This window comes from Hibiscus syriacus, unplaced genomic scaffold, assembly GCF_006381635.1.
Source record: "Hibiscus syriacus cultivar Baekdansim isolate YM2019G1 unplaced genomic scaffold, ASM638163v2 tig00110505_pilon, whole genome shotgun sequence".
Classification (NCBI taxonomy): domain Eukaryota; kingdom Viridiplantae; phylum Streptophyta; class Magnoliopsida; order Malvales; family Malvaceae; genus Hibiscus; species Hibiscus syriacus.
The window spans coordinates 3,868,057-3,892,500 of NW_024062765.1; the positions used below are offsets into that span (position 1 = coordinate 3,868,057).

At 38.6% G+C, this 24,444-nt stretch overlaps 2 pseudogenes; one reads left to right on the forward strand and one right to left on the reverse strand.

Moving 5' to 3' along the window:
- The window catches only part of LOC120129874, a 28,508-nt pseudogene extending 7,185 nt beyond the window's left edge, over positions 1 to 21,323 (reverse strand).
- Positions 21,324 to 23,205: 1,882 nt separating this feature from the next.
- Positions 23,206 to 24,444, forward strand: part of LOC120130024 — a 2,973-nt pseudogene continuing 1,734 nt past the window's right edge.

The following is a 24,444-nucleotide window of genomic DNA, read 5'->3' on the forward strand; positions in this document are numbered from 1 at the left end:
GTGTACCTCTCGAAGTGCATCTGCATAAGAACTCATATCTGTCAGTATAACCAGAACATGTTTCCCACATTCATAAGCCAAATACTCTGCAGTTGTGAGGGAAATTCTTGGTGTGATAATTCGTTCAATTGTGGGGTCATTGGCCTGAAAACACATTAAGCAAAGTGGTTCAAGAGAAGAAAAATAAAATCCAGAGGAATAGGACTAATTTCTTGATAAGAATGCTCGGTTATTTTCAAAGAGAATAAATCATGGTTATATAAACAGCTATAGTTTGAATTGCTATGCCAGAAAAAGAAAAATGATGAGAGTAAGAAATTAATTCAGGGAAATTACCAGGTTCAGAAAAAGGGTAACTCTCTCCATGGATCCATTTTCCTCAAAACCTCTCTTGAAAAATTGGGCTGTCTCCATGTTCACCCCCATAGCAGCAAACACAATGGCAAAATTGTCTTCTTCCAGATCCTAAAAATCAATCCAGGGAAAGTGCAATAGAAGATTTTAAAACCGGGGGGAAGGAGAAACATTAAAGTAGAATAGAAGATGTGAACAGACGTCTAATCTCCAAAATAATGTGTACTGGTTCAATCCAGTTCCTAAAACCAAAATTATAGAAATCCATCAAGCAGAGTCAAGTATATTTTCATTTATATCAAGTTAGGCAGTGCAGACATGCATCGAGGAGATTATCAGACTTCTCCCAGCGCTTTACAAGGCCCGCCTGACGACAAATTTGAGCAGCTATTTCATTATGAGGAAGACCAGCAGCAGAAAAAAGAGGAAACCTCTGTCCAAGAGCAATAGAGTTCATGACATCAATCGTTGAAATCCCTGTCTGGATCATCTCTTCAGGGTAAGTTCTCTCACTAGGATTAATGGAGCTCCCTGAGGACAAAAGCGGAAATTACAATGATAGATAAGCTGATTCTTACTTCAACTACTAGAATATCAGTCTCCTTCATGCACTCACCAGAATATCTAAGTATGCTTCCGGCAAAATAGGAGGGCCATTGTCAATGGGTTTCCAGAGCTGCTAAATTTGCGCCATAGCATATCCAATGACACGGCGTTTTTAAAACCTGTTGAACATACATTAGAAGGGGCTCAACAATTAACAGCCATTAAAAATGACTAAACAGACCATCATTACTTTCTGAAAAGTTTAAAATCACAAAAAAAAAAAAAAAGAGAGATTAAAGACAACTATTCGGTGTTCCAAGAATTTCTTATTTTACAATGCTTGCCTCATTCATGTTTAACTATAAGTCAGTTATGAAACAGCTCCAAGCACATATATCACTCAAAAATGGGGAAAAAATACTGTAAAGCTAACCATTTTATTTACCATTCCTAGTTCTGCAAGTCATAGTAAAAATTTAACCTATAGTACTGAAAAAAAGCTTATTACCACTCCTGTAAATTGCACAGTTGTGTATTTGTTGTCGATTCCAGATATTCCTTCAAAAACCTGAAAAGGATAAAGGGAAAAGAATAATGCATCCTGAATCCATTCCAGAATCAATTGTCACCTAATGCTTTTGCTTTCAGGAATTCATCTCTCATGATATTGACATTACTAGACTTTAATAAAAAAATATTTTATGTCAGGACCGCTGTTCTCCTCCACATTATTTAACCCATATCCATCTGCACTTCAAATAACTACAGATCTTTGTATATGTCATTATATAAAACTAGCAAAAAGTTCTTTTTCCTATGTAGCAGCATTCATGGTTGCTTGATTGAAAGAAAACCTGCACAATTGCTTTCTCCCCATCTACTTCCAGTACTTGACCACATCTAGTTGATCCATCTCCCAACCTAATATTGACAATCTCCTGAAACTTTGGACCCTGAAACCATATTCACATCATATTGTCAAACTTTCAGTGTGAGCTGAAGATAACCAGTTAGGATAGGAGGGCCAATCTACCTTTGTCAAGAATCACCAATGGTCCCGCAACACCAGACACAGTTCTATACTCTGAAAACAAAAATTCCCTAATTAATGTTCTGTCTAATCATCATGCTAACTATAACTGGAAATTTTCAGCAGCATATCTCATTATAATGTTGAAATTCAAAAAGCACATGGCGTGGAAATTCAATGCATGGGCGGCTACACAATTCAACAATAATTAGGTTGCCTAATTTTGTTGAATTTGGGCAAGGGTTAATCACCAAATTGAGCCATTGTATTTTAGGGTAATTACAAGATTAGTCCCTAAGTTTCAACTATAAATACCCTAGCTCATTTAGCTTCAAAATCATCCCAAAATCTTCCAGTTCTCTCTCAAGTGTGTTTTGTAAACACTTGTAATTTTTCTCTTCAGTAAAAGATCTGCAGCAGTCCGGAGACGTAAGCACAATTGGCTGAACTCCGTTATCAATTTTTCGGGTATTATTTTTCCGCTTTTATTTCGTATTCTCACTAATTTAGCTATAGGGAAATTACTTGTTCTCGTTATATTTCCTAACAACTGGTATCAGAGCTTTTGGTTGTGAATTTTGTCAATTTTTCTGCGAGGTTACTATTCATATGAATAGTGAATTTCGTGAATAGTGAAATTCGGTCGGCGATACGAGTTTGTCGACGGAGGTGTTCTAATACACGGCGGTTCACAGAAATTGTCAAAAACGATCCAAAGAAGCCAGATTCGAGTGGGAGCGATGGCTGCAGACGAAGGGAAGGTGAAAATTGAAAAGTTCGATGGTGCGGACTTTGGATTTTGGAAGATGCAAATTGAAGATTTTCTGTACCAGAAAAATCTATATCAACCCCTATCAGGAAAACAACCAGAGGGCATGAAGAATGAAGACTGAGCTCTTCTTGACAGACAAGCCCTCGGAGTTATCCGACTGACGTTATCCCGCAATGTTGCTTTCAACATAGCAAAGAAAAAGACCACGGCGGGTCTTTTGGCTGCTCTCTCCAGTATGTATGAGAAGCCATTGGCCTCAAACAAAGTTCATTTGATGAGGCGATTATTCAATTTGCAGATGGCGGAAGGGGCATCGGTGGCACAACACCTAAATGAAACTCAACACAATCACAACCCAGTTGAGTTCAGTGGAAATTGAATTCGATGATGAAGTTCGAGCTTTAATTCTCTTATCATCTCTACCAGACACTTGGAATGCTACCGTTACAGCAGTCAGTAGTTCGTCGGGAAACAACAAATTAAAATACGACGATGTTCGGGATCTAGTACTGAGCGAAGAAATTCGACGGAGAGAATCGGGTGAAGCATCAACCTCCTCAGCCTTGCACACGGAGTCCAGAGGGAGAACTTCAGAAAGGAATTCAAATCGTAGCAGATCGAAATCCAGAAGGGGAAAATCAAGAACAGGAAATAAAGATTTTACTAGTTATAATTGCGGCCAGAAGGGTCACTTCAAAAGAGATTGCCGAGCACCGAAGAAAAATACCGGCGCACAGGAATCTGCCAACGTGACAGAGGAGACAGGTGATGCCATGATTCTAAGCGTCAACAGTCCGATTGAATCATGGATCTTGGATTCAGGGGCATCTTTCCACTCCACCCCATGCCAAGAAATCATGGAGAACTATGTCAGTGGTGATTTTGGGAAGGTTCATCTTGCTGATGATGAAACCTTGAAGATCGTCGAAAAAGGAGATATCCGACTAAACCTGCCAAACCAGACCACCTGGAAGCTGACAGGAGTGAGACATATTCATGGCCTCAAAAGAAATCTGATTTCTGTTGGACAGCTTGATGGAGAAGGATATAGTACAACCTTTTCAGGCTGTGAATGGAAGATTACCAAAGGAGCACTCGTCATTGCTCGTGGTAAGAAGACTGGTACTCTCTATGTAACCTCAAATTTAGAGAATATCATTGCAGTAGCAGATGCTGATGGAAAATCAAACCTATGGCACCAAAGGCTTGGCCATATGAGCGAGAAAGGGATGAAGATACTTTTGTCAAAAGGGAAGCTGCCGGATCTAAAGAATGTAGATGTCGGACTATGCGAGGATTGCATCTTTGGAAAATAAAAGAAAGTCAGCTTTACAAAGATTGGCAAGACTCCCAAGGCAGAAAGGTTAGAATTGATTCATACTGATGTATGGGGACCATCCCCAGTTCCATCTCTTGCAGGCTCACTATATTATGTCACCTTCATCGATGATTCAAAGAAGGAAGGTGTGGGTTTATTTTCTGAAGAAGAAATCAGAAGTCTTTGATACCTTCAGAAAATGGAAGGCCATGGTGGAAAATGAGACTGGTTTGAAAGTCAAGCGGTTGAGGTCTGACAATGGAGGAGAGTACAGAGACAGTAGATTCAGAGATTTCTGCGCAAACAATGGGATCAAGATGGAGACAACAGTTCCCATAACACCACAACAGAATGGTGTAGCAGAGCGCATGAACAGAACTCTAAATAAACGTGCCAGAAGCATGATGATACTGTAGATGCTCGTTTTGTCCGAGCTTATAGCAGATTAGACAATTCGAATCAAGCCCAACATGATATTTAATCCAACCCGTGCTCAGTTGGATTAGGCCACTAAGACAGGCAGTTTTGAGCAGGAAAAGAGGGGGAACGGTTTGTAGAGAGTGGGGGGTATTTTGAGTTATCAAAAAACTGTAAATGGGGGGATGGTCAGTTTTTTAAGATAATAACCACTCATCAACAGGGAGGAGGGAGGAAAAAAAACAGAGAGGGAAAATCGATTGGAGAACAAAAAAAAAACAGTATTTGTGAATCAAAGAATGTAACAGCGGGTTTTTTACCCATTTTTCTTCTGAAATCAAGCAATACAAGCAGTACATTCATTCCTTATTTTCTTTCGATCAACAACTCAACAGCATAAAACAAAGCATTTTCAAGAAATTGAAAACAAGAGGAGTTCGATTCATTACCTTAACGGAATAAGGAGCTAACTTCGTAAAAAAGAGAATCTCACCAGAGCCATCGGGGTAAGCCTCCGAGTATTCATCATAGCCCTAAGGTTGTTGTGTTGTTTATTTTTAGGGATTAGATTTACATTAAATGGTATATTGGAGGATTTCATAAACATGAAAGTGAGAATGCCCAAAAATCATTCGATTAAAATTTTGAGAGAAGATTAAAACAAGAACCATTCGAAAGATAACATAGAATAGTAAAGGGCGAGAGAGAAAGAGTTTACCTTGACCAAGCGTCGGGGGTCGCGTTCTTAAGCCAACCGAGTGTTTGCATGTGGGTTTCGAGGTTGAGGTTCTAGGTCGTTTAGATTGTTCGTTGAGTGTTTAGAGTTCTGTTTGTTGAGCTTTAGAGAAGGTGGCCATGGCCTCTAGTCCAGTGTAGTCGCCGAGGGAAAGAAAGGGGAAGAAGAGAGTCGATTAGGAGAGAATGGAGATGGGATTACGGCTGGGACATGTTACAAGTGAATTTAGAGTTTAGCTATTACCCTAAATTTTGTGTATGGATTCATTGAAACGACAGTGTTTAAGGCTGCCAGATTTGGCATAGTGGTGGTTTAGGTCTATTAGTTTTAACCGTTTCTCATTTTAATCCTTAAATTGATATTTCCGTATTTTTAATTTTGCTTCCATATTTTACGCACATTTAATTTAAGTCCTTAATTGGTAATGTATTTAGTTTCTGTTGTTTAGATATTTCACCTTTAATTTTCGCATGTTTCGTTGTAGTCCTTAATACGAATGTTTCTGTGTTTTTTAGTTTAATTTATTTATTTTAAATGCGTTTAATTTTAGTCCAATTTGTGCTTGTATAATTTTTGCAATTTTTAACATTTGACCCTTGTGTTTTGCATGTTCTATTTTAGTACATTTAGTGTGTTTAATTGAATTTTGCATTGATTGTATTTCTGACCCATTACTTTTAAAATTTTATTTTGAGGCCATTTGTTTACTATTTTATGTATGTTGGCAAGGTTAATATAGACTAAGTGTATACATGTATATGTTATTTCAAGCATATTGTTCTTACGCATGTATTTAGGTATAATTAATTATGTATGATATCCTCATGAGCATAACTCGACATATTACATAATTGGATTAAGGGTAATATATACTTTTAATTTAAAATTGTTTTAAGTGGGCAGTCATAACTGATTTGAGGTCCGCTTTTAATGATTTTAAAATAAAAGTGTATCCCGAAAGTGAAACCAAAAAGTTGATTCGTCACCTAAAATTTGGGAATGAAAGAAAAAGAAATGTTCGTTTATTTAAATATATCGAGAAAAGGTTGTTATATCTTTAAGATCTGGTCTCGATATTTGTAAATAATCGAACATTCTTTGTCTTTCTAAAACGACTCGGTAATTTTAATTTAATTTATTTGAGTGCTTTTGAATGTTTTAAATTTATATTTTTATTTTATGGGATCAAAAATCAAATTGAATTCGAATTTGTAAAGTTCAATGCAAGGACATTAATTAATCGATTAGGTACCGATTTAGGGCGTTGTGGGGGTGCTAATCCTTCCCCACACGTAACCGACTCCCGAACTCGGATTTTGGTAACGCAGACCTCGATTTGTTATTTTAATTAAAATTAATTTTTATTTAAAATGACAAAGCATTTTTTGGTGCCCAATCACACCCTAATCAAAGATTGGTGGCGACTCTTTGAACCGTATTTTTTGATCATAAAGGAAATCCAAAAATTTTCGAAACGAGAGGTTTTTTAAATCGCATTTGTTTTTTTAATTAAAAAGAGATAATTAAGAATTAATGTGGTTTTTTAAAATTTCACTTTCTCACATTTAAGAAAAACCGTTTCGACAGCTTGGCGACTCCGCTGGGGACTTTTTTTTAGAGAGTCAAGCCGATAGTCGATTAATTAATTGTCTTTGCAATTGAAAATTACAAATTCGTTTTAATTTGATTTTTGATCCATTGTTTGGTTTTTAATAATTTTTGTTTGTTTGTATTTTGATTTCTTTAATTTAATTCGATTGACAATTAAATAGTTGTACTAATCTGTTTGCTAATGGTTTCAGATTTAGGAAATTTTGAGTGTTTTTATTGTGTTTTTCGCTTTTCCTCACACACTGCACAGTTGCATTATCATAACATGAGCTAAAACCCCGCTCTGTCCTATTTAAGTAGGAGTGAGAGACTATGCCCTCGTGTGGTTTTCACCTCCGCATGGGATAGTGGATCGCTCCTGGAGCTCACGCCTTATGGTCCTCGTGATGGTAATCACCTCCGCATGGACATAAGGAGGTGTGTTCCCTCGAAATTGAACTCGATCCCCTAAAGCCTATGATGGGCTAGGATTGAGGGTTTGGCAGCCTAAGGGGGCACCGACAAGGACAATTCGAGAACCTATTACTTTAGAACCAAACCCAGCATATAGTGAATATAGAGCCCGAACTTAGGTTGAGCCAAACCCGAGTCTTAAGAATCCCGTGAGGAGGGTACACAAGGAAAAGCTTTTTTGAGTCATTTATTTTCGTTTTTTCGAATAAATGCATGCGAATTAGATATCATGCGGTTAGGTTTATTTTTTGAATAAGTATGTGAATTAGATATCATGCGGTTAGGTTTTCTTTTTGTGAATAACGAGGCATGGGGTAGATATCATGTTGGGTAGGATCTGATAAAGCATGATTGGGTAGTCAGCATATGTGGGTAGGATTTTTGAACAAATTATTATCCTGAATTAATTGTTTTATGTTTACTAACAGATCTTTTGTTGTTTTTGCCTTGTTTCTTTTCTGTTTTGCATTGCATTGTCCATTACATGGTGTTGATTTGGGGTCGATGTCCATATAGAAGACCAGTAATATGGAACGAACGGTTCAGAAAGAGGTTGAGGACAATGCAGATGTTCTGAGGTGGTCGGAACAGTCCCAATTGACCAATGGAGACAGCATGATGCCTGAATACGTATCGGAGTTATTTGGTTATACTCACATCAACGTGCGTCAGAATGATCTAAGTGAGCTAAAGGAGATATGGGGAAGATGGGAAGCAGCCGATAAGGAGATGTTTTATCAGTTGTACGGCGATATTCCTTATCTTCTGGATGTTCCTATTGACAGAAATTTGTTTAGAGCATTGGCGCAGTTCTGGAATCCGGCTTATAGCTGTTTCACATTTGGTAGAGTAGACCTGATACCAACAATAGAGGAGTATCAAGCATTGGTCCGTTGTCCGAGGTCCCAGATAGATAGAATATATACCAAGCTGCCAGTCACTCCTTCATTTAAGAAGAAATTACTATTGATGACCGGAATGAGTGAAGATTGGGTAATCAGAAACATTAAGTAGAAGGGAGACAGTGAGTGCATCTCTTGGGCTGCTCTGAAAGAAGTAATTGCTCATCATCCTGATAAGAGAAAGAAGCTTGACTTGTTTGCTTTAGGGATTTATGGGCTTGTTATTTTTCCAAAAGTGTTAGGATATGTAGACGTATCAGTTGTTGACCTGTTTGAAAGATTAGACAAGCGCGTGGATCCTGTTCCAGCTAATCTAGCTGAGACGTTCCGGTCTTTGAGTTCTTGTAGGCGCGAGGGAGAAGGACGCTTTATAGGATGTGCGCCTTTGCTGCTAGTGTGGATTCTGAGTCATTTCAAACATGTTGAAAGAGCACCAGGACGAGTATTTCTAGACGGTTTCTCACCTTTGAAGGATTTTCTTTCTAAAGAGTGGCCTGGGGTTTTACCGAAGAAAATGGATGGTCATCTTCAAGGATATCAGGGATGGAGATATTTTGTGGCGAGCTTCGTGGAATACCTCTTCGGATATACTTTACCGATGTGGAGAGCGAGATTGGGTTCCTTTGCCAGGTATATGGGGTTCTGTTAGGTATGCTCCGCTACTAGTTTCCAGACAGTATGGATCGAGGCAGTTCATTCCAGCCACGTGGGACTTGGTAGGGTCAGATTTTGCATTCAAAGGAGATCAGTATAAGGGTAAAGTTAAAGGGGTTGCTGAGGCCTGAAAGCAAACTCGTCGCGTGAATTTGTTTACCTATGATCTCGAGTTGTCTCAAGAGTACGAGCAGTGGAGAAGCGGTCGAGTAAATGACAATATCCCGATGGTGAATCCTGAAAATATTCAGCCGGTGGAGGAACAGTTGAGAGTGGTGCCATCTCCATTAGAGTTAGCCAAGCGCGATTTCGAAGCAGAACGGAAACAATGGAGAATGACTTTGCAGAAGCTAGAAGATGATGTGTATCAAAAGGGATTGGAGATTGACATTCAGAAGAGTAGAGCAGATCGAATTGAAAAAGTAGAGAAGCAACTTCGGCTAGACTTTGACGATCTTCGGTCAACTTATCAGCGAATGGTAAAAGCTCAAGTAGGTTCTAGCTCGAGTAAGTCGGTCGAATTGAGGCAAGAGGTGAGCCTCAAAAGAGTAGCTGGAGAGAGTCAAGAAGAGCTCAAGCAAAGCAGGCACCAAGTGAAAATTTTATCGAAAGAAAAGGATTCTTTAGAGCAGCGGTTATAAAAGAGTCAAGCCCAGAATGAAAAGTTGAAGGAGAAAATTTCAAGTTTAGAGACTGCATTACGACGATATCGAAACAAGGAAGGTAGCTCGAGCCAGGGAGAGGTTGAAAGTCTGAAAAAACAAGTGAGTGAGCTTGAAGCCATGGTTCAAGATTTTCAGAGGCAAGCAAGTGAGTTATCGATAGTTCCTTATGAGGGGGATATACAGTGGCGTTTTCGGTGGGAGCGAGCTCAGGCGAGAGTTAAGCAAATAGAGGACTTTATTGCTTGTTACCTAGAACACGCGCGGGGAATAGCTCAATATTTGGTCATTCTATCTGAGGAAGCCGCTGATGTGACTGAAGAACTAGATCCTGAGGCTGAAGAAAACCAGAAGATTGTAGAGTTACTAGCACACGTACAAGAAATAGGAGAGATGGTGCAAATTTATTTGTGATATATTTCAACTTTGTAATTGAACGTCGTTCTAATATAAAGAGTTGTTCTAAGGAGTCGTTCCAAGATCAACACCCTGCATTTTGCATATGCATTTTTAATGCATTTAATTTTTGCATCGCATTTTATTCATTCATAATCATATATTTTATATTCATTAATAAATATCAGCGATAACAAAATGACTCTGTGACAGAGTAATACTGGAAAATCCCAAGCATACCTACAGAACCAGGAAGAAAGTTATGGAAGACAAACTTGCCCAAATTGAGAAGGCTCAGTTGGAGTTACAAGATAATATCAAGAAAATGCAAGAAGATATGATGAATGCCCAAAAGGAGATGTTTGCTAAGTTTGCGGGTATGTTGGAAGGAAGAAATCCAGAACATGGGAAAAGCCCTATACCAGAAGGTGTAACTGAAGACCCACTTCATCATCCAGGGTTAACCCCAGAACAATCCCAGAATGTTCAAGTGACCCCTGTTCATGTCGGGAAGGCGCACATTAATCCAGTCGGTGCTTCTGTTAACGTACAGCCTGGATCTAGTTCGTATCAGGAAGAACATCAATATCATCAAGTTTCGGACCTTGATGAAGAAGCCAAGAAGGACCAAAACAATCTGTTGGAAGAGAAATGGAAGCAGTTAGAAAAAGAGGTCAGAGCCATGAAGGAAGATACCAGTGTCTATGGATTTGACGCAAAAGAGTTAAGTCTAGTTCCCGATCTGGTCTTGCCTCCAAAGTTTAAAGTTCCTGACTTTGAGAAGTTTGATGGTACTAGGTGTCCCTCTGCGCATATCACGATGTTTTGTAGGAAGATGACCGGATACATAGGGGACGATCAATTGTTGATACACTGCTTTCAGGAAAGCTTAACTGGCTCGGCAATCCGATGGTATAACCAGCTGAGTAGAGCTAATATTAAATCATGGAAAGACTTGGCTAAGTCCTTTCTTGAGCAATACAAACATGTGAAAGATGTTAGGCCCAACAGGATGATGTTGCAAGGAATGGAAAAGAAGTCTAACGAGAGTTTTAGACAATATGCTTAAAGATGGAGAGATGTAGCAGTGCAAGTCCACCCGACATTGGAAGAGGAGGAAACAAATATGCTTTTTGTTAACACCTTAAAGGCTCCTTTTTTCTCGCATCTTATCGGTAATCCTTATCGAAGTTTTGCTGATGTAGTTACGGCGGGAGAAATGATTGAAATGGCTGTTAAGAGTGGGAAGCTCGAGGGAGGAGAGTCTAGTAAGAGACCACCAACGAGGAAAAAGGAAAACGAAGTCAGTAATGTGAGGCAGTACAATTCTAATAACATCACTGTTTCCCGTCCTCAAGGAGCAGGGTCGTCAACACAAAATGATAATAGACAAGGGGCAAGGGACCAGAGGAGAGAGAGGCCTCAATTTGACCCCATCCCGATGACTTATAAGGAATTGTTTCAGATTTTGTATGATCGACATGTGGTTTCGCCGTATCACGTGACACCAATGCAACCTCTTTTTCCCAAATGGTATGATGCTAGTGCTCAGTGTGAGTACCATGCAGGGAACCCTGGGCATTCCATTGAGAATTGTACTGCTTTTAAGAAGGTTGTCAAAGCTTTGAGAACGAGGAATGTCATCAACTTTGGTGACAGTGAGCAGCCAAATATAGCTCAGAATCCGTTGCCAAGCCATGCAGGGGCAGGAGTTAATGCGATTACTGAAGAGAAAGGAAAGAGAATTGTAAGGAATGTTGGTGATGTGGTATCACCCATGAGTTGGGTGTGGTGCCAGATGGTCAAGGTAGGATTGTTGAAGCCCAGTTTGATGGGTGAACAGTTTAACAGTGGAGAGGTGTGTCAGTATCATAACAGTGAAGGACACAGTATTCAGCAATGTCCTGACTTCCTATCTTTGGTACAAGACATGATGGACAGTAAAGAAATTGAGTTCTTTAGAGAGATTGCTGAAGAAGAGGAAGCAGAAGTTTGCGCTTCAGAAGGATCGTCTAAAGGGGTATACAATGCTAGTTGTCCTCTAATTATTACTCCCAAAAATCGAGTTGCTGAGAAGGTAGCCCCGAAAGTGGTTATTACACCTCCATCTCCATTCCCATATCGGGATAATAAACAAGTTCCTTGGAGATATGATTGCCAGATGGGAGATGTAACAAAAGAGAATGAGGAAGTAGAACGCTTTACTAGAAGCGGTAGGTGTTATTCTCTTAATCCACCTAAAGAGTCTGAGAAGAAGGTTGCAGTTGATAAAGGGAAAAAAGTGGATGTTCATATAGAAGAGGATAAGTATGTTATTAATGAACCAGTAACCGAGAGTGAAGTGGTAGAATTTTTGAAGTTTCTGAAACACAGTGAATATAGTGTTGTGGAACAGTTACACAAGTTGCCTGCCCGTATTTCTGTTTTATCATTACTTTTGAGTTCATAGGCCCATAGGAATGCTCTGTTAAAGGTTTTGAACCAGACTTTTGTTCCGAAAGAGTTGCCCATTGAAAAGTTGGATCGGTTAGTTTCCAATATACAAGCTGATAATTTTTTATCTTTTTCTGAGGATGAGATCCCTCCTGGGATGATTGGTAGTCAGAAGGCTTTGCACATTACAGTTAAATGTAAAGGGTATGTGTTGTCCCGGGTCTTGGTTGATAATGGTTCAGCTTTGAATGTGATGCCCTTAGTGACTCTGAAGAAGCTTCCATTAGATAGTACACTTATGAGAACCTGTCAAAGTGTGGTTCGAGCTTTCGATGGGACTAAAAGAGAAGTGTTGGGCAAGATTGATGTTCCTGTGAATATTGGTCCAGCAACTTATGAAGTGGAATTTCTTGTAATGGACATTATGCCTACGTACAATTATTTGTTGGGAAGGCCTTGGATTCATCAGGCCGGTGCAGTTCCGTCCACATTACATCAGAGACTGAAATTTGTTATTGATGGAAGGTTGGTATGTATTCATGTTGAAGAGGACATTATTGCTTCTGTTTCTACTACTGCTCCGTATATTGAAGTTGATGAGCAAGCCGTCGAGTGTTCTTTCAGATCGTTGGAGTTTGTCAATGCTACGTTTCTGGCCGAAGGCAAGAAGATACCAAAGCCTCGATTGTCAAACTGTACCAAGATGGGGCTTAAATTGACTCTTGGAAGAGGAGCAAAAGTTGGAAAGGGTTTAGGCCGACAGTTGCAAGGACCGGTGAATCCCATATGCCCTATTACTAAAAAAGATCGATTTGGTTTGGGATATCATCCAACTTCGAGGGATAAGATGAGGGGAATTAAGAAGGGCCAAGAAATCAGAAAGGCCAGATTGGTTGGTGAAGACCTTAGCTGGGAACCCATGACCTTCCCGCCGTTGAGTAGCATTTTCATGTCTGGGGGGCATATGTTTCAAGGGAATTCAAGGAACACTGAGACGATGGTTGAGAATGCCTTGGGAGATTTAGGCATTAATGTTATAACTGATGATGAATCCGAGGAAATGAGAGCTATGGGCATTTATCCTGCACCACCGAGCTTCGTGTTGAACAATTGGACCACGGAAGAACTGCCTGTAGTTTACAAATCTGTTACAGAGTAATGCACTGGAACTTTCTCCCTGTTGTTCATACCCTGGGGCAATAGGTGATTTTATGTAAAGGGTTAAGCTGTTTGTTTTTTCTTGCTTTCAATAAAAGATGCATTCTGTTAGTTCCAAATGGCAAACATTTTCCCATTCATTTCATTCATTCATTCATTTTTGTGTATATGTATGTATTTATTTCTTTCTATTTATTTATATGGGAAAAGATCCTCCCATATGTATATATGATATATATCTTCTTTCATTATTTTTTCAGGAGCTCAGATATCAATAATATGAATGCTAATGACTCTGACCCGGAGATTGATTTCAAAAAGCCTATATGTCAAGGGGAGATCGAGGATTATGATGATGATGAAGGATGTGAACTACCTTCTGAATTACTGAAAATGGTGGAGAATGAAGATAAGCAGATTCTACCTCATAAAGAGTCTACTGAAAGTTTGAATTTGGGGACGGATGAGGATAAGAGAGAAATAAAGATTGGTACCACTCTGTCAGTTGGAGGTCGACATGATTTGATAGAATTGCTTCAAGAATACAAAGATGTGTTTGCTTGGTCATACGAAGATATGCCGGGTTTAGATACAGAACTGGTTGTTCACAAACTACCAATAAAGCCTGAATGTAAACCGGTACAACAAAAACTGAGAAGAATGAGACCCGAGATGCTGCTCAAGATTAAAGAGGAAGTGAAGAAACAATTTGATGCCGGGTTTCTTAAAGTGACCAAATATCCTGAATGAGTGGCTAATATTGTCCCAGTACCGAAGAAGGATGGGAAAGTTCGAATGTGTGTCGACTACAGAGATCTCAACCGAGCTAGTCCAAAGGATAATTTTCCCTTGCCACATATAGACACGCTAGTGGATAATACTGCTGGAAATTCTTTGTTCTCTTTTATGGACGGTTTCTCTGGCTATAATCAAATTAAGATGAACCCTGAAGATATGGAAAAAACAACGTTCGTTACCATATGGGGAACGTTTTGTTATAAAGTAATGCCGTTTGGACTGAAGAATGCAGGGGTAACATATCAAAGGGCCATGGTGACGTTATTTCATGACATGATGCATAAAGAGATAGAAGTTTATGTCGATGATATGATAGTCAAAGCCAAGACAGAGGAAGAACATATCGGGAATTTGAGAAAGCTCTTTAAAAGACTAAAAAGATGCCAGCTAAAACTCAACCCAAATAAATGTACTTTTGGGGTGACATCTGGGAAGCTGTTGGGATTTTTAGTAAGCCAAAAAGGAATTGAAATAGACCCAGATAATGTAAAGGCTATTCAAGACTTGCCAGCCCCACAAACACAAAAAGAAGTCAGAGGATTTTTGGGGAGATTGAATTATATAGCTCGGTTTATTTCACAGCTGACGGAAAAGTGTGATCCCATATTCCGCCTTCTTCGCAAGAATAACTCAGGGGAATGGAGTGAAGACTGTCAAAGAGCTTTTGAAACAGTGAAGAGATATTTGTCGAGCACTCCAATTTTAGCGCCACCCATCTCTGGCAAACCCTTGATTCTTTATTTATCAGTTTATGAAAATTCAATGGGATGTGTGATGGGCAACGTGACCAAACTGAGAAGAAAGAAAGGGCTATCTATTATCTCAGCAAGAAGTTCACTGAATGTGAGACAAGATACTCACCCATGGAAAAGTTGTGTTGCGCTTTAGTATGGGCTACCCGAAGGCTTAGGCAATATATGTTGTATCATACTACTTGGCTTATATCCAAGCTTGATCCCTTGAAATATCTAATGGGTGTGCCTGTATTATCTGGAAGATTAGCTCGTTGGCAGATCTTATTGTCCGAGTTTGACATCCAGTATGTAAACCAGACGGCAATTAAAGGAAGTGCTATAGCGGTATTCATTGCAAGCAGGGCTTCGGAAGAATATGAGTCGTTGAGCTTTGATTTCCCAGATGAAGATTTAATGGCTATTTCGGTAGAAGAAGCAGTTGCATCCACTAGTAAATATTGGAAGTTGAACTTCGATGGTGCTTCAAATGCCATGGGAATCGGGGCAATTTTGGTCTCACCAGAGGGAGAGCATTATCCTTTCACCAGTCGGCTTGATTTTGATTGTACTAACAATATAGCTGAGTATGAAGCTTGTGTTCTGGGTCTTAGAGCTGCTGTTGAACGCAAAGTAAAAATGCTCAAGGTGTATGGAGATTCAGCTTTGGTAATATACCAGCTCAGAGGAGAATGGGAGACAAAAGATCCCAAGCTTGTAGAATACCGTAAGTTGGTTATGGAGCTTGTTGAAGAATTTGAAGAAGTAACTTTCAATTACCTCCCCAGAGAAGAGAATCAAATGGCAGATGCCTTAGCCACACTGGCAGCGGCATTTAAGATGAGCGAGCATTCAAATATGATGCCCATTGAAATGAAGGCTTATGAGTATCCAGCCCATTGTTTTAATATTGAAGAAGAAGAAGATGGAAACCCTTGGTATTATGATATCTTGCAATATATAAGGTATCAGAGTTATCCAGAACAGGCCACTGAGAATGATAAGAGAACCATTAGAAGAATGGCATCAGGGTATGTGCTTGATGGTGAGACCCTATACAAGAAAAGTCTGGATCAGGTCTTGTTAAGATGTGTGGACGCGAAAGAAGCCAAATTGATTCTTGAAGAAGTGCATGAGGGAATATGTGGTACCCATGCTAATGGGCATGTTATGGCTAGGCAGATTATGAGATTTGGGTATTATTGGTCAACTATGGAAACAGACTGTATCAATTATGCCCGAAAATGTCACAAGTGTCAGATTTATGGAGATATGATACATACTCCTCCTCATCCGTTGCACGTAATGACAGCTCCGTGGCCATTCTCAATGTGGGGCATAGATGTTATTGGACAAATTTCGTCCAAAGCTTCAAATGGTCATCGCTTCATTCTGGTAGCCATAGATTATTTCACCAAGTGGGTAGAAGCAGCTTCTTACGCAAATGTTACCCAATCTATAATATGCAAATTTTTGAAGAAGGAGATCATTTGTAGATATGGTTTGCCCGAGAGGATTATCTCCGATAATGCGTTGAATTTAAATAATAAGATGATGGACTCGGTCTGTAAACAGTTCAAAATAAAGCATCATAATTCCACCACTTATCGCCCAAAGATGAATGGGGCAGTAGAGGCGGCCAATAAGAACATCAAAAGGCTCATAGAGAAAATGACTGAGACCTATAAGGATTGGCATGAGAAGTTGCCCTTTGCTCTGTTTGCTTATCGAACTTCAGTACGAACTTCAACTGGGGCAACTCCGTTTTCTTTGGTTTATGGGATGGAAGTTGTCTTACCTATTGAGGTAGAAATTCCCTCACTTCGGATTTTGTCAGAGGTAAAGCTTGATGAGGCAGAATGGGTCCAAGCTAGGTATGACCAGTTGAATTTGATTGAAGAAAAGAGATTGAAAGCTATTTGTCATGGTCAGATGTACCAAAAACGTATGATAAGGGCACATGGTAAGAAAGTTCGCCTTCGAAAATTCCATGAGGGAGATTTGGTGCTTAAAAGGATTTTGCCTATTCAGAAGGATTTCAGAGGAAAATGGATGCCCAATTGGGAAGGACCTTATGTTGTCAAGAAGGCCTTTTCTGGGGGAGCTCTAGTCCTAACTGAAATGGACGGATCAGAATTACCATATCCAGTTAATTCCGACGCTGTTAAGAGATATTTTGCTTGAAGAAGAAATAAAAGAGAAAAAATGAGAAAAATGAGAAAAAAGAAAAATGATGGAAAAAATAAAAAGAAAAAATGGAAAAGGGAAGAAAAAATGAAAAATGAAAAAAAAATGAAAAAAGAGAAAAATGAAAAAAAAAGAAATAAAAGGAGGGTTCAGGATGAAAGCCCGAAAAGGGCGTCTTGGAACCAAAGGAGGTCTCAAGTTGAAAACCCGCAAAGGGCGACTTGAGTTGAATTTGAAATTCAGAATTTGTGCATAGTGGAAGGTTCTGAATTAATTTTGGAAGTGGAAAGAGCTCCTGATATGGGTAGTAACAATGACAGTTGGTGACCAGGGATGAGACTAAAGATTAATGAGTCTCGGTTGAAATAACCAGGAGAGATATTGAATGCACATGAGATTCAATACTGGTTTAGGGCATCCAATGATAGAGATTTGGGAGTTTAGAAGTAGTTTCATACTCTTAAGCATCATAATTTTGGAGATATTTTTGACAGAAGCTACATTTGAGACATTCTAACGGCGTGCCAGTTCAAAAGCATTTGCATTATTGATATTTGAAGACGCCTACTCTTTTGTTCTTTTGCTTTTTCCAGTTAAAAGTTTGCCATTTAGTTGCCAAAAGTGCTCTGTATTTAAGATTTTGGTAACGCAGACCTCGATTTGTTATTTTAATTAAAATTAATTTTTATTTAAAATGACAAAGCATTTTTTGGTGCCCAATCACACCCTAATCAAAGATTGGTGGCGACTCTTTGAACCGTATTTTTTGATCATAAAGGAAATCCAAAAATTTTCGAAACGAGAGGTCTTTTAAATCGCATTTGTTTTTTTAATTAAAAAGAGATAATTAAGAATTAATGTGGTTTTTTAAAATTTCACTTTCTCACATTTAAGAAAAATCGTTTCGACAGATACATGCCGGATTGCCCAAATTTCTATGGGCTGAAGCTATCAACACTGCAGCTTACCTGATCAACCGTGGGCCCTCAGTTCCTTTGGATGGCGGAATACCAGAGGAAGCTTGGAGCAAGAAAGAAATAAACCTTTCACACTTAAGAGTGTTTGGTTGTATTTCTTATGTACACATAAACTCTGCTGAAAGAAGTAAACTTGATGCCAAGTCCAAAAAATGTGTCTTTGTTGGTTACGGTGGTGATGAGTTCGGTTACCGGTTTTGGGACTACGAAAATCGAAAGATCATCAGAAGCAGAGACGTCATTTTCAATGAAAATGTGATGTACAAAGACAGGTCAACCGCAGAATCAAGTAATATCGAAGCTGAAACAAAGGAATTTGCTGAGTTCGAGGAGATTTCTGGAAATGATGTTCAGATCAGTCCTGAAACAGTTCAAGAGGAAGAACCAGGCACACCAGAACTGAGACGCTTCTCCAGAATTCCTAAACCAACCCAACGGTATTCGCCTTCTTTGCACTACTTGTTGCTGACTGACAATGGTGAACCCGAGTGCTATGATGAAGCGATGCAGGTGGATGATTCAGTCAAGTGGGAGTCTTCCATGAAAGATGAGATGGACTCACTTATGTTAAATCAGACGTGGGAATTAGCTGAATTACCACCAGGCAAGAAAGCGCTCCATAACAAGTGGATTTACAGGATCAAAGAAGAGCACGATGGGAGAAAACGCTACAAAGCAAGATTGGTTGTCAAAGGCTTTCAGCAAAAAGAAGGTATTGACTACAATGAAATTTTCTCTCCAGTCGTAAAACTGTCTACAATCAGACTGGTGTTGAAAATTGTAGCTGCAGAAATTTACATCTTGAGCAGTTAGATGTAAAGACAGCTTTCCTTCATGGTGATTTGGAGGAAGAAATCTATATGAGGCAGCCAGGGTTTCATAGAGGCAAACAAGAAAAACCTGGTATGCAGGTTGAAAAAGAGCTTGTATGGTTTAAAACAAGCTCCTAGACAGTGGTACAAGAAGTTTGATAGTTTCATGAGTAGCAGTGGTTTTACAAGATGCCAAGCAGATCATTGTTGCTACATCAAGAGGTTCGACAACAGCTTCATTATTTTATTATTGTATGTTGATGACATGCTCGTTGCAGGCTCAGATATGCAAGAGATTATAAACTTGAAGCAAAAATTGTCGAAGCAGTTTGCTATGAAGGATATGGGCACTGCAAAGAAGATTCTTGGGATTAGGATCAAGAGAGACACAAAGTCGGGGACTTTGATGTTATCACAGGCTGAATACATCAACAAAGTACTCTCCAGGTTCAACATGCAAGATGCTAAACCAGTAAGTACACCTTTAGGTGTTCATTTTAGACTCTCCAAAGAACAGTCACCAAAGACGGAGGAAGAACGTGCACACATGGTGAAGGTGCCGTATGCCTCAGCAATTGGAAGTCTAATGTATGCCATGGTTTGTACCAGACCAGATATTGCTCAAGTAGTGGGAGCTGTTAGCAGGTACATGAATAATCCGGGAAAAGTACACTGGGAAGCAGTCAAATGGATCCTCAGATATCTGCGGGGTACTACAAACAAAGCACTTTGTTTCAAAGGTGGAGATACGATACTAACAGGCTATGTAGATGCTGACTTAGCCGGAAATGTCGACATCAGAAGAAGCACTACAGGGTATGTCTATACTCTAGGAGGAACCGCAGTGAGTTGGGTTTCTCAACTACAGAAGATAGTTGCTCTCTCCACAACTGAAGCAGAATATGTCGCTGTTACGGAAGCCAGCAAGGAGATGGTTTGGCTCCAAAGTTTCTTGGAAGAGTTAGGCAAGAAACAAGAAAACAATGTCTTGTATTGCGACAGTCAAAGTGCTATCCATCGAGCGAAGAATCCGTCTTTTCATTCCAGGACGAAGCATATACAATTGCGATATCATTTTATCCGGTCTCTTCTGGAAGATGGGATTTTGAAACTTGAAAAGATTAGCGGAGCTCAAAATCCGGCAGACATGTTGACAAAGACGGTGACCACAGACAAACTGAAGTTGTGTTCAACTTCAGTTAGCATGCTAGAGTAACAAGACTAGAAAAGCTGCTGCATTGATCGAGGTGTGAAGACAGATTAAAATCAGTCTTCAAGTGGGAGATTGTTGAAATTCAAAAGCACATGGCGTGGAAATTCAATGCATGGGCGGCTACACAATTCAACAATAATTAGGTTGCCTAATTTTGTTGAATTTGGGCAAGGGTTAATCACCAAATTGAGCCATTGTATTTTAGGGTAATTACAAGATTAGTCCCTAAGTTTCAACTATAAATACACTAGCTCATTTAGCTTCAAAATCATCCCAAAATCTTCCAGTTCTCTCTCAAGTGTGTTTTGTAAACACTTGTAATTTTTCTCTTCAGTAAAAGATCTGCAGCAGTCCGGAGACGTAAGCACAATTGGTTGAACTCCGTTATCAATTTTTCGGGTATTATTTTTCCGCTTTTATTTCGTATTCTCACTAATCTGGCTATAGGGAAATTACTTGTTCTCGTTATATTTCCTAACATATAATTGGATGATATCAGTTCAAAAACAAGAATAGTGTTTAATAAAAAATGGAGGAATTAAACATTCCTTAACTTCGCCATTGTGTCAATTCACCAAACCATTGAAAATTTATATCCTGAATTTGAACATATTACAGAACGAATCAGCTAAAGATAAAAAAAAGAAAATGAAAATTACTCCATCACCATCCAATCCACTTGAAAGTTGATCGAAAGACACTCTAGATTAGGCTATGATCAGAATTCAGAATCGAAGGCTTTGCCAAATATTACAATAAATTGTAAATAAAATGTAAGAATGAGACAAAAATGAGTAAGTTACCCATTCCGATCTCCAGATTTCCCCCATCCATGTCAACGAAGTTCTTTTCCGCTCCCATTTTCAAGTAATCAACTTCCAAGCTGAAAATAACATTAAAAAACATAAGCAAAAGACGAATCACTATAAACTACGCGTTAAGCCGATCAAAAGAAACCAGGAAAATTGAAAACATCAGCTGGGATCCAAACAAGTAATCGTCGTTTCTTTGGCTACTGATTGAATCCAAAGTTACGCAGATTCTGGAACTTCATTCTTACCGCGATTATAAATTTCGGAAGCGCAAATGAGAAACTGATCCAAGATGAGAAGATACGGCAAAGTTTATACGAACAGATCGGCTGAGCAGAGGAGAGGAGAGGAGAAGAGAATGTAGAAATAAAAATTGGATAAAATAAGCAAGTAAAGGACAAGTAATTTTATGATGTTATGGAACGGTTATAAAAGGAGAAACGAACTTCAATTTGCTTAACTACATCCTAAAGCCAAACAATCATGATGTTCCGTTTTATATTATTGGTTAAACTACACATCCTAAAGCCAAGGAAAGTGTTACATGCTATTCAAATATTATTTATGTATTTTACTTCTACCCCATGCTTCTTAGAATCCGACCAAATTGGTCGGTCGTAAACTTGTATTTGCTCGCCAAGTTGAACCGGTGGGTAAATTAGAAATTACGCGTACCATTAAAAACTTGGATTAAAAAATCTAGGGTAAAGTACATAAATGGTCCCCGGACTATAGGGCACTATTTTGTTGAATCTCTCAACTATTAAAAGTTACAAAATGACTCCCTGACTATAAGGTGGTGTTTATTGAGTCTCCGACCATTAAAAAAATATAAAATAGTCACCTCACTATTCACATGTTCCAAATCATTTTTCATTTAAAAAGCGGAGACCGTCTAAGCTAGACGTTAACATGCTCATTGTGATATGATAAAATCTAATCTTAGAACTGTTTGAGTTTCTTTATGGATTGAGTCTCTACTTACATTATATCATCGAGCCATTGCTTGAAATATTATGTCGTTGAATCAATGCTTGAAAGAAACGACGGTGCTCTTAGACACATGGGCAGATGCACTTGGCCCCATAGGGGACCAAGTGCATGTCCATTATTTTTGATAAGTTATTAAATATAGTTCAATATATATTAATGGAAGGAGAGTTTTTTTGGATTCGCCACTGAATAGACATCATTGAAATATGATTTCGCCATATCACAGTCAGCATTTAACATACAACGAAGACGGTCATCAATTTATTAACGAAAAAGACTGGGTCTGAAACATATGAATAATATGATTGGTAGGCATTATGGTTAGGTATGAAGCTAGAGAAGATACGTGAATACTAAGCAATATGGGCTGTTAGGCCGTTAGAATATTTGTTAGACAATTGAGGTTGTTAGGCCCTTCGTTGTATGGGTTTAAATACTTGTGTATTGTGTTATGTTATTCAATCTGTGGAATGCTAATAAAAATGAAGTTTTCTGTAGACTATTATCTTCTTCTGTTTTACATCTAGCTTTGCAGTTATGCCGTTGGTAGATCAATTTAAGGAGAAAGTTGTATCTTCAACACGAGTGATTATTTTGTAATTTTTAATAGTCGGAAGACTCAACAATATGACGTCTTACAATCGATGGATCATTATGTATCTTTTAATAGTCGGAAAACTCAACCAGGGACCATTTATGATTTGTGCACTTTACTAAAAAGAAATTAATGGTTTAGCGGGTTGAATTGATTTTAATTATTTTTATCATTTTTCTAAATTTTTATTTAATTAGTTTTGAATTGATAATTCCTTTGATTGAAATAAAATTATGTGATACATCTGATTTATTTGACAATGCGTATTATATTACAATATTACAGAAGAGAACAAATTATAGAAGCAACTCCCGATTCCGGACTATAGAGCTTTTTGGCATCATCCCGGTTCGAAATGAAGAGAACAAATTGTTCGATGATACGGGCCAAACGAGGAGTGCGTGAAGCGTCGCGTTTTGAAATGAAGTGGTGCGTTTTGGATAGTTGGGACTTGGGTCTATCATTCTGTGTTAGTTATGTTATTGTTAATTTAATTGTGGTTGCTAGCTGGAACCGGGAATTCTGAAACACATATATTGCATGTTAACGGCGAGGAAAGAACACAATGCAAATACTCTGAAAGCTCATTGTTTCTAGAATTTCTAACTAATTTGGTCCGTAACATTCACAGAACTTTCAGTAAGGATGAATCAAGATTCGCCAGTGATGGAAGACTGTGACACTGACGATAACTATACCGAAGCCTCCTTTTTTTCCGGTAACTATCTTTTCCAATTTCTAGGATTCGTTTTTTTCTCCTTTTCTTTAACTTCGTTTTCATTTCTTTAATTTTGTTTCGTAACGTAGATTTGGTGGATATTGTTTTTCGTATAACGCATGAGGTTCGCCATAAACCACGTGTCAAGCGCTTAACATACGGGCTGAGGGGGAAGCTTTCGGCGGCTATGCTCTATATACTTCTTGATTTCGTGTTAAAGCCTGCAGATTCTGAAGCTTTTTCCAGATTGTCCTCATATCTTCCTGTGATAATGGTACAATTCCCCAACTTCTTTTTGGCTTTTTTCTTTTTTGCAGGTAAATTTGCTTTTGCTTGCCTTTTTTGTAGATAATTCAAGATCACTTCATTCCTGATTTGTTAGTCTCTCAGTTTACTTAATTCGATGGTTTAGTTAACATAATGTGCTCATTGCAAGGCTATTTTATTGAAATGATTGAAATACTTGTGTTCTTGAATTATTTAGCTATTGCAGACTACTACACTTTTATATAGAATTATAGAAACTGAAGTTTTCTTAAATAAGTGGACTAGGCTGTATAAAACTTGGATGTGGCATTGAACAATGATTCTATGGGGCATCTTTAGGTTGGTTTGGCCTCTCAAATGACAATATCTTTAATGTAGAGTTAATTTCTGTGCATTAGAGGTCTGTTCTAGATTCTTCAATATCAACTTGGATTGTTGAATTTTTGTTCCTAGTACTGTATGTGAATTAAATAAATGATTGCAGAAAACAAGAATCCATGACTCGGACGCCGATTCTGATACATCTGATGATCGGCTTCCAACAAAACATTTGATGGCAGAGCTTGAGATTTCTTGTTCTTTGCTCGTTCTCTATATTCTTATTGAAGATGAGCAATACAATGAGGTCAGACTTGTTTTCTGAATTTGTATTTTCTTTTTCCTTTTTTGCCAAATCCACTTTGTTAACCTGCAGAGATTCTCTTGCCCTTGTTCTCTTTCAGGCTAAAACTTGTTCCTTAGCATGATTAACCGGCTCAAGAGAATAAACAGACGAAATATTGATATCCTAGCATCTAGACTATATTTCTATTACTCATATAGCTATGAGCTCACTAACGATCTTGCCGAAATTCGTGGGTAAGATATTAATAGCTAACTATCTCCTCTATGGTTCCTGT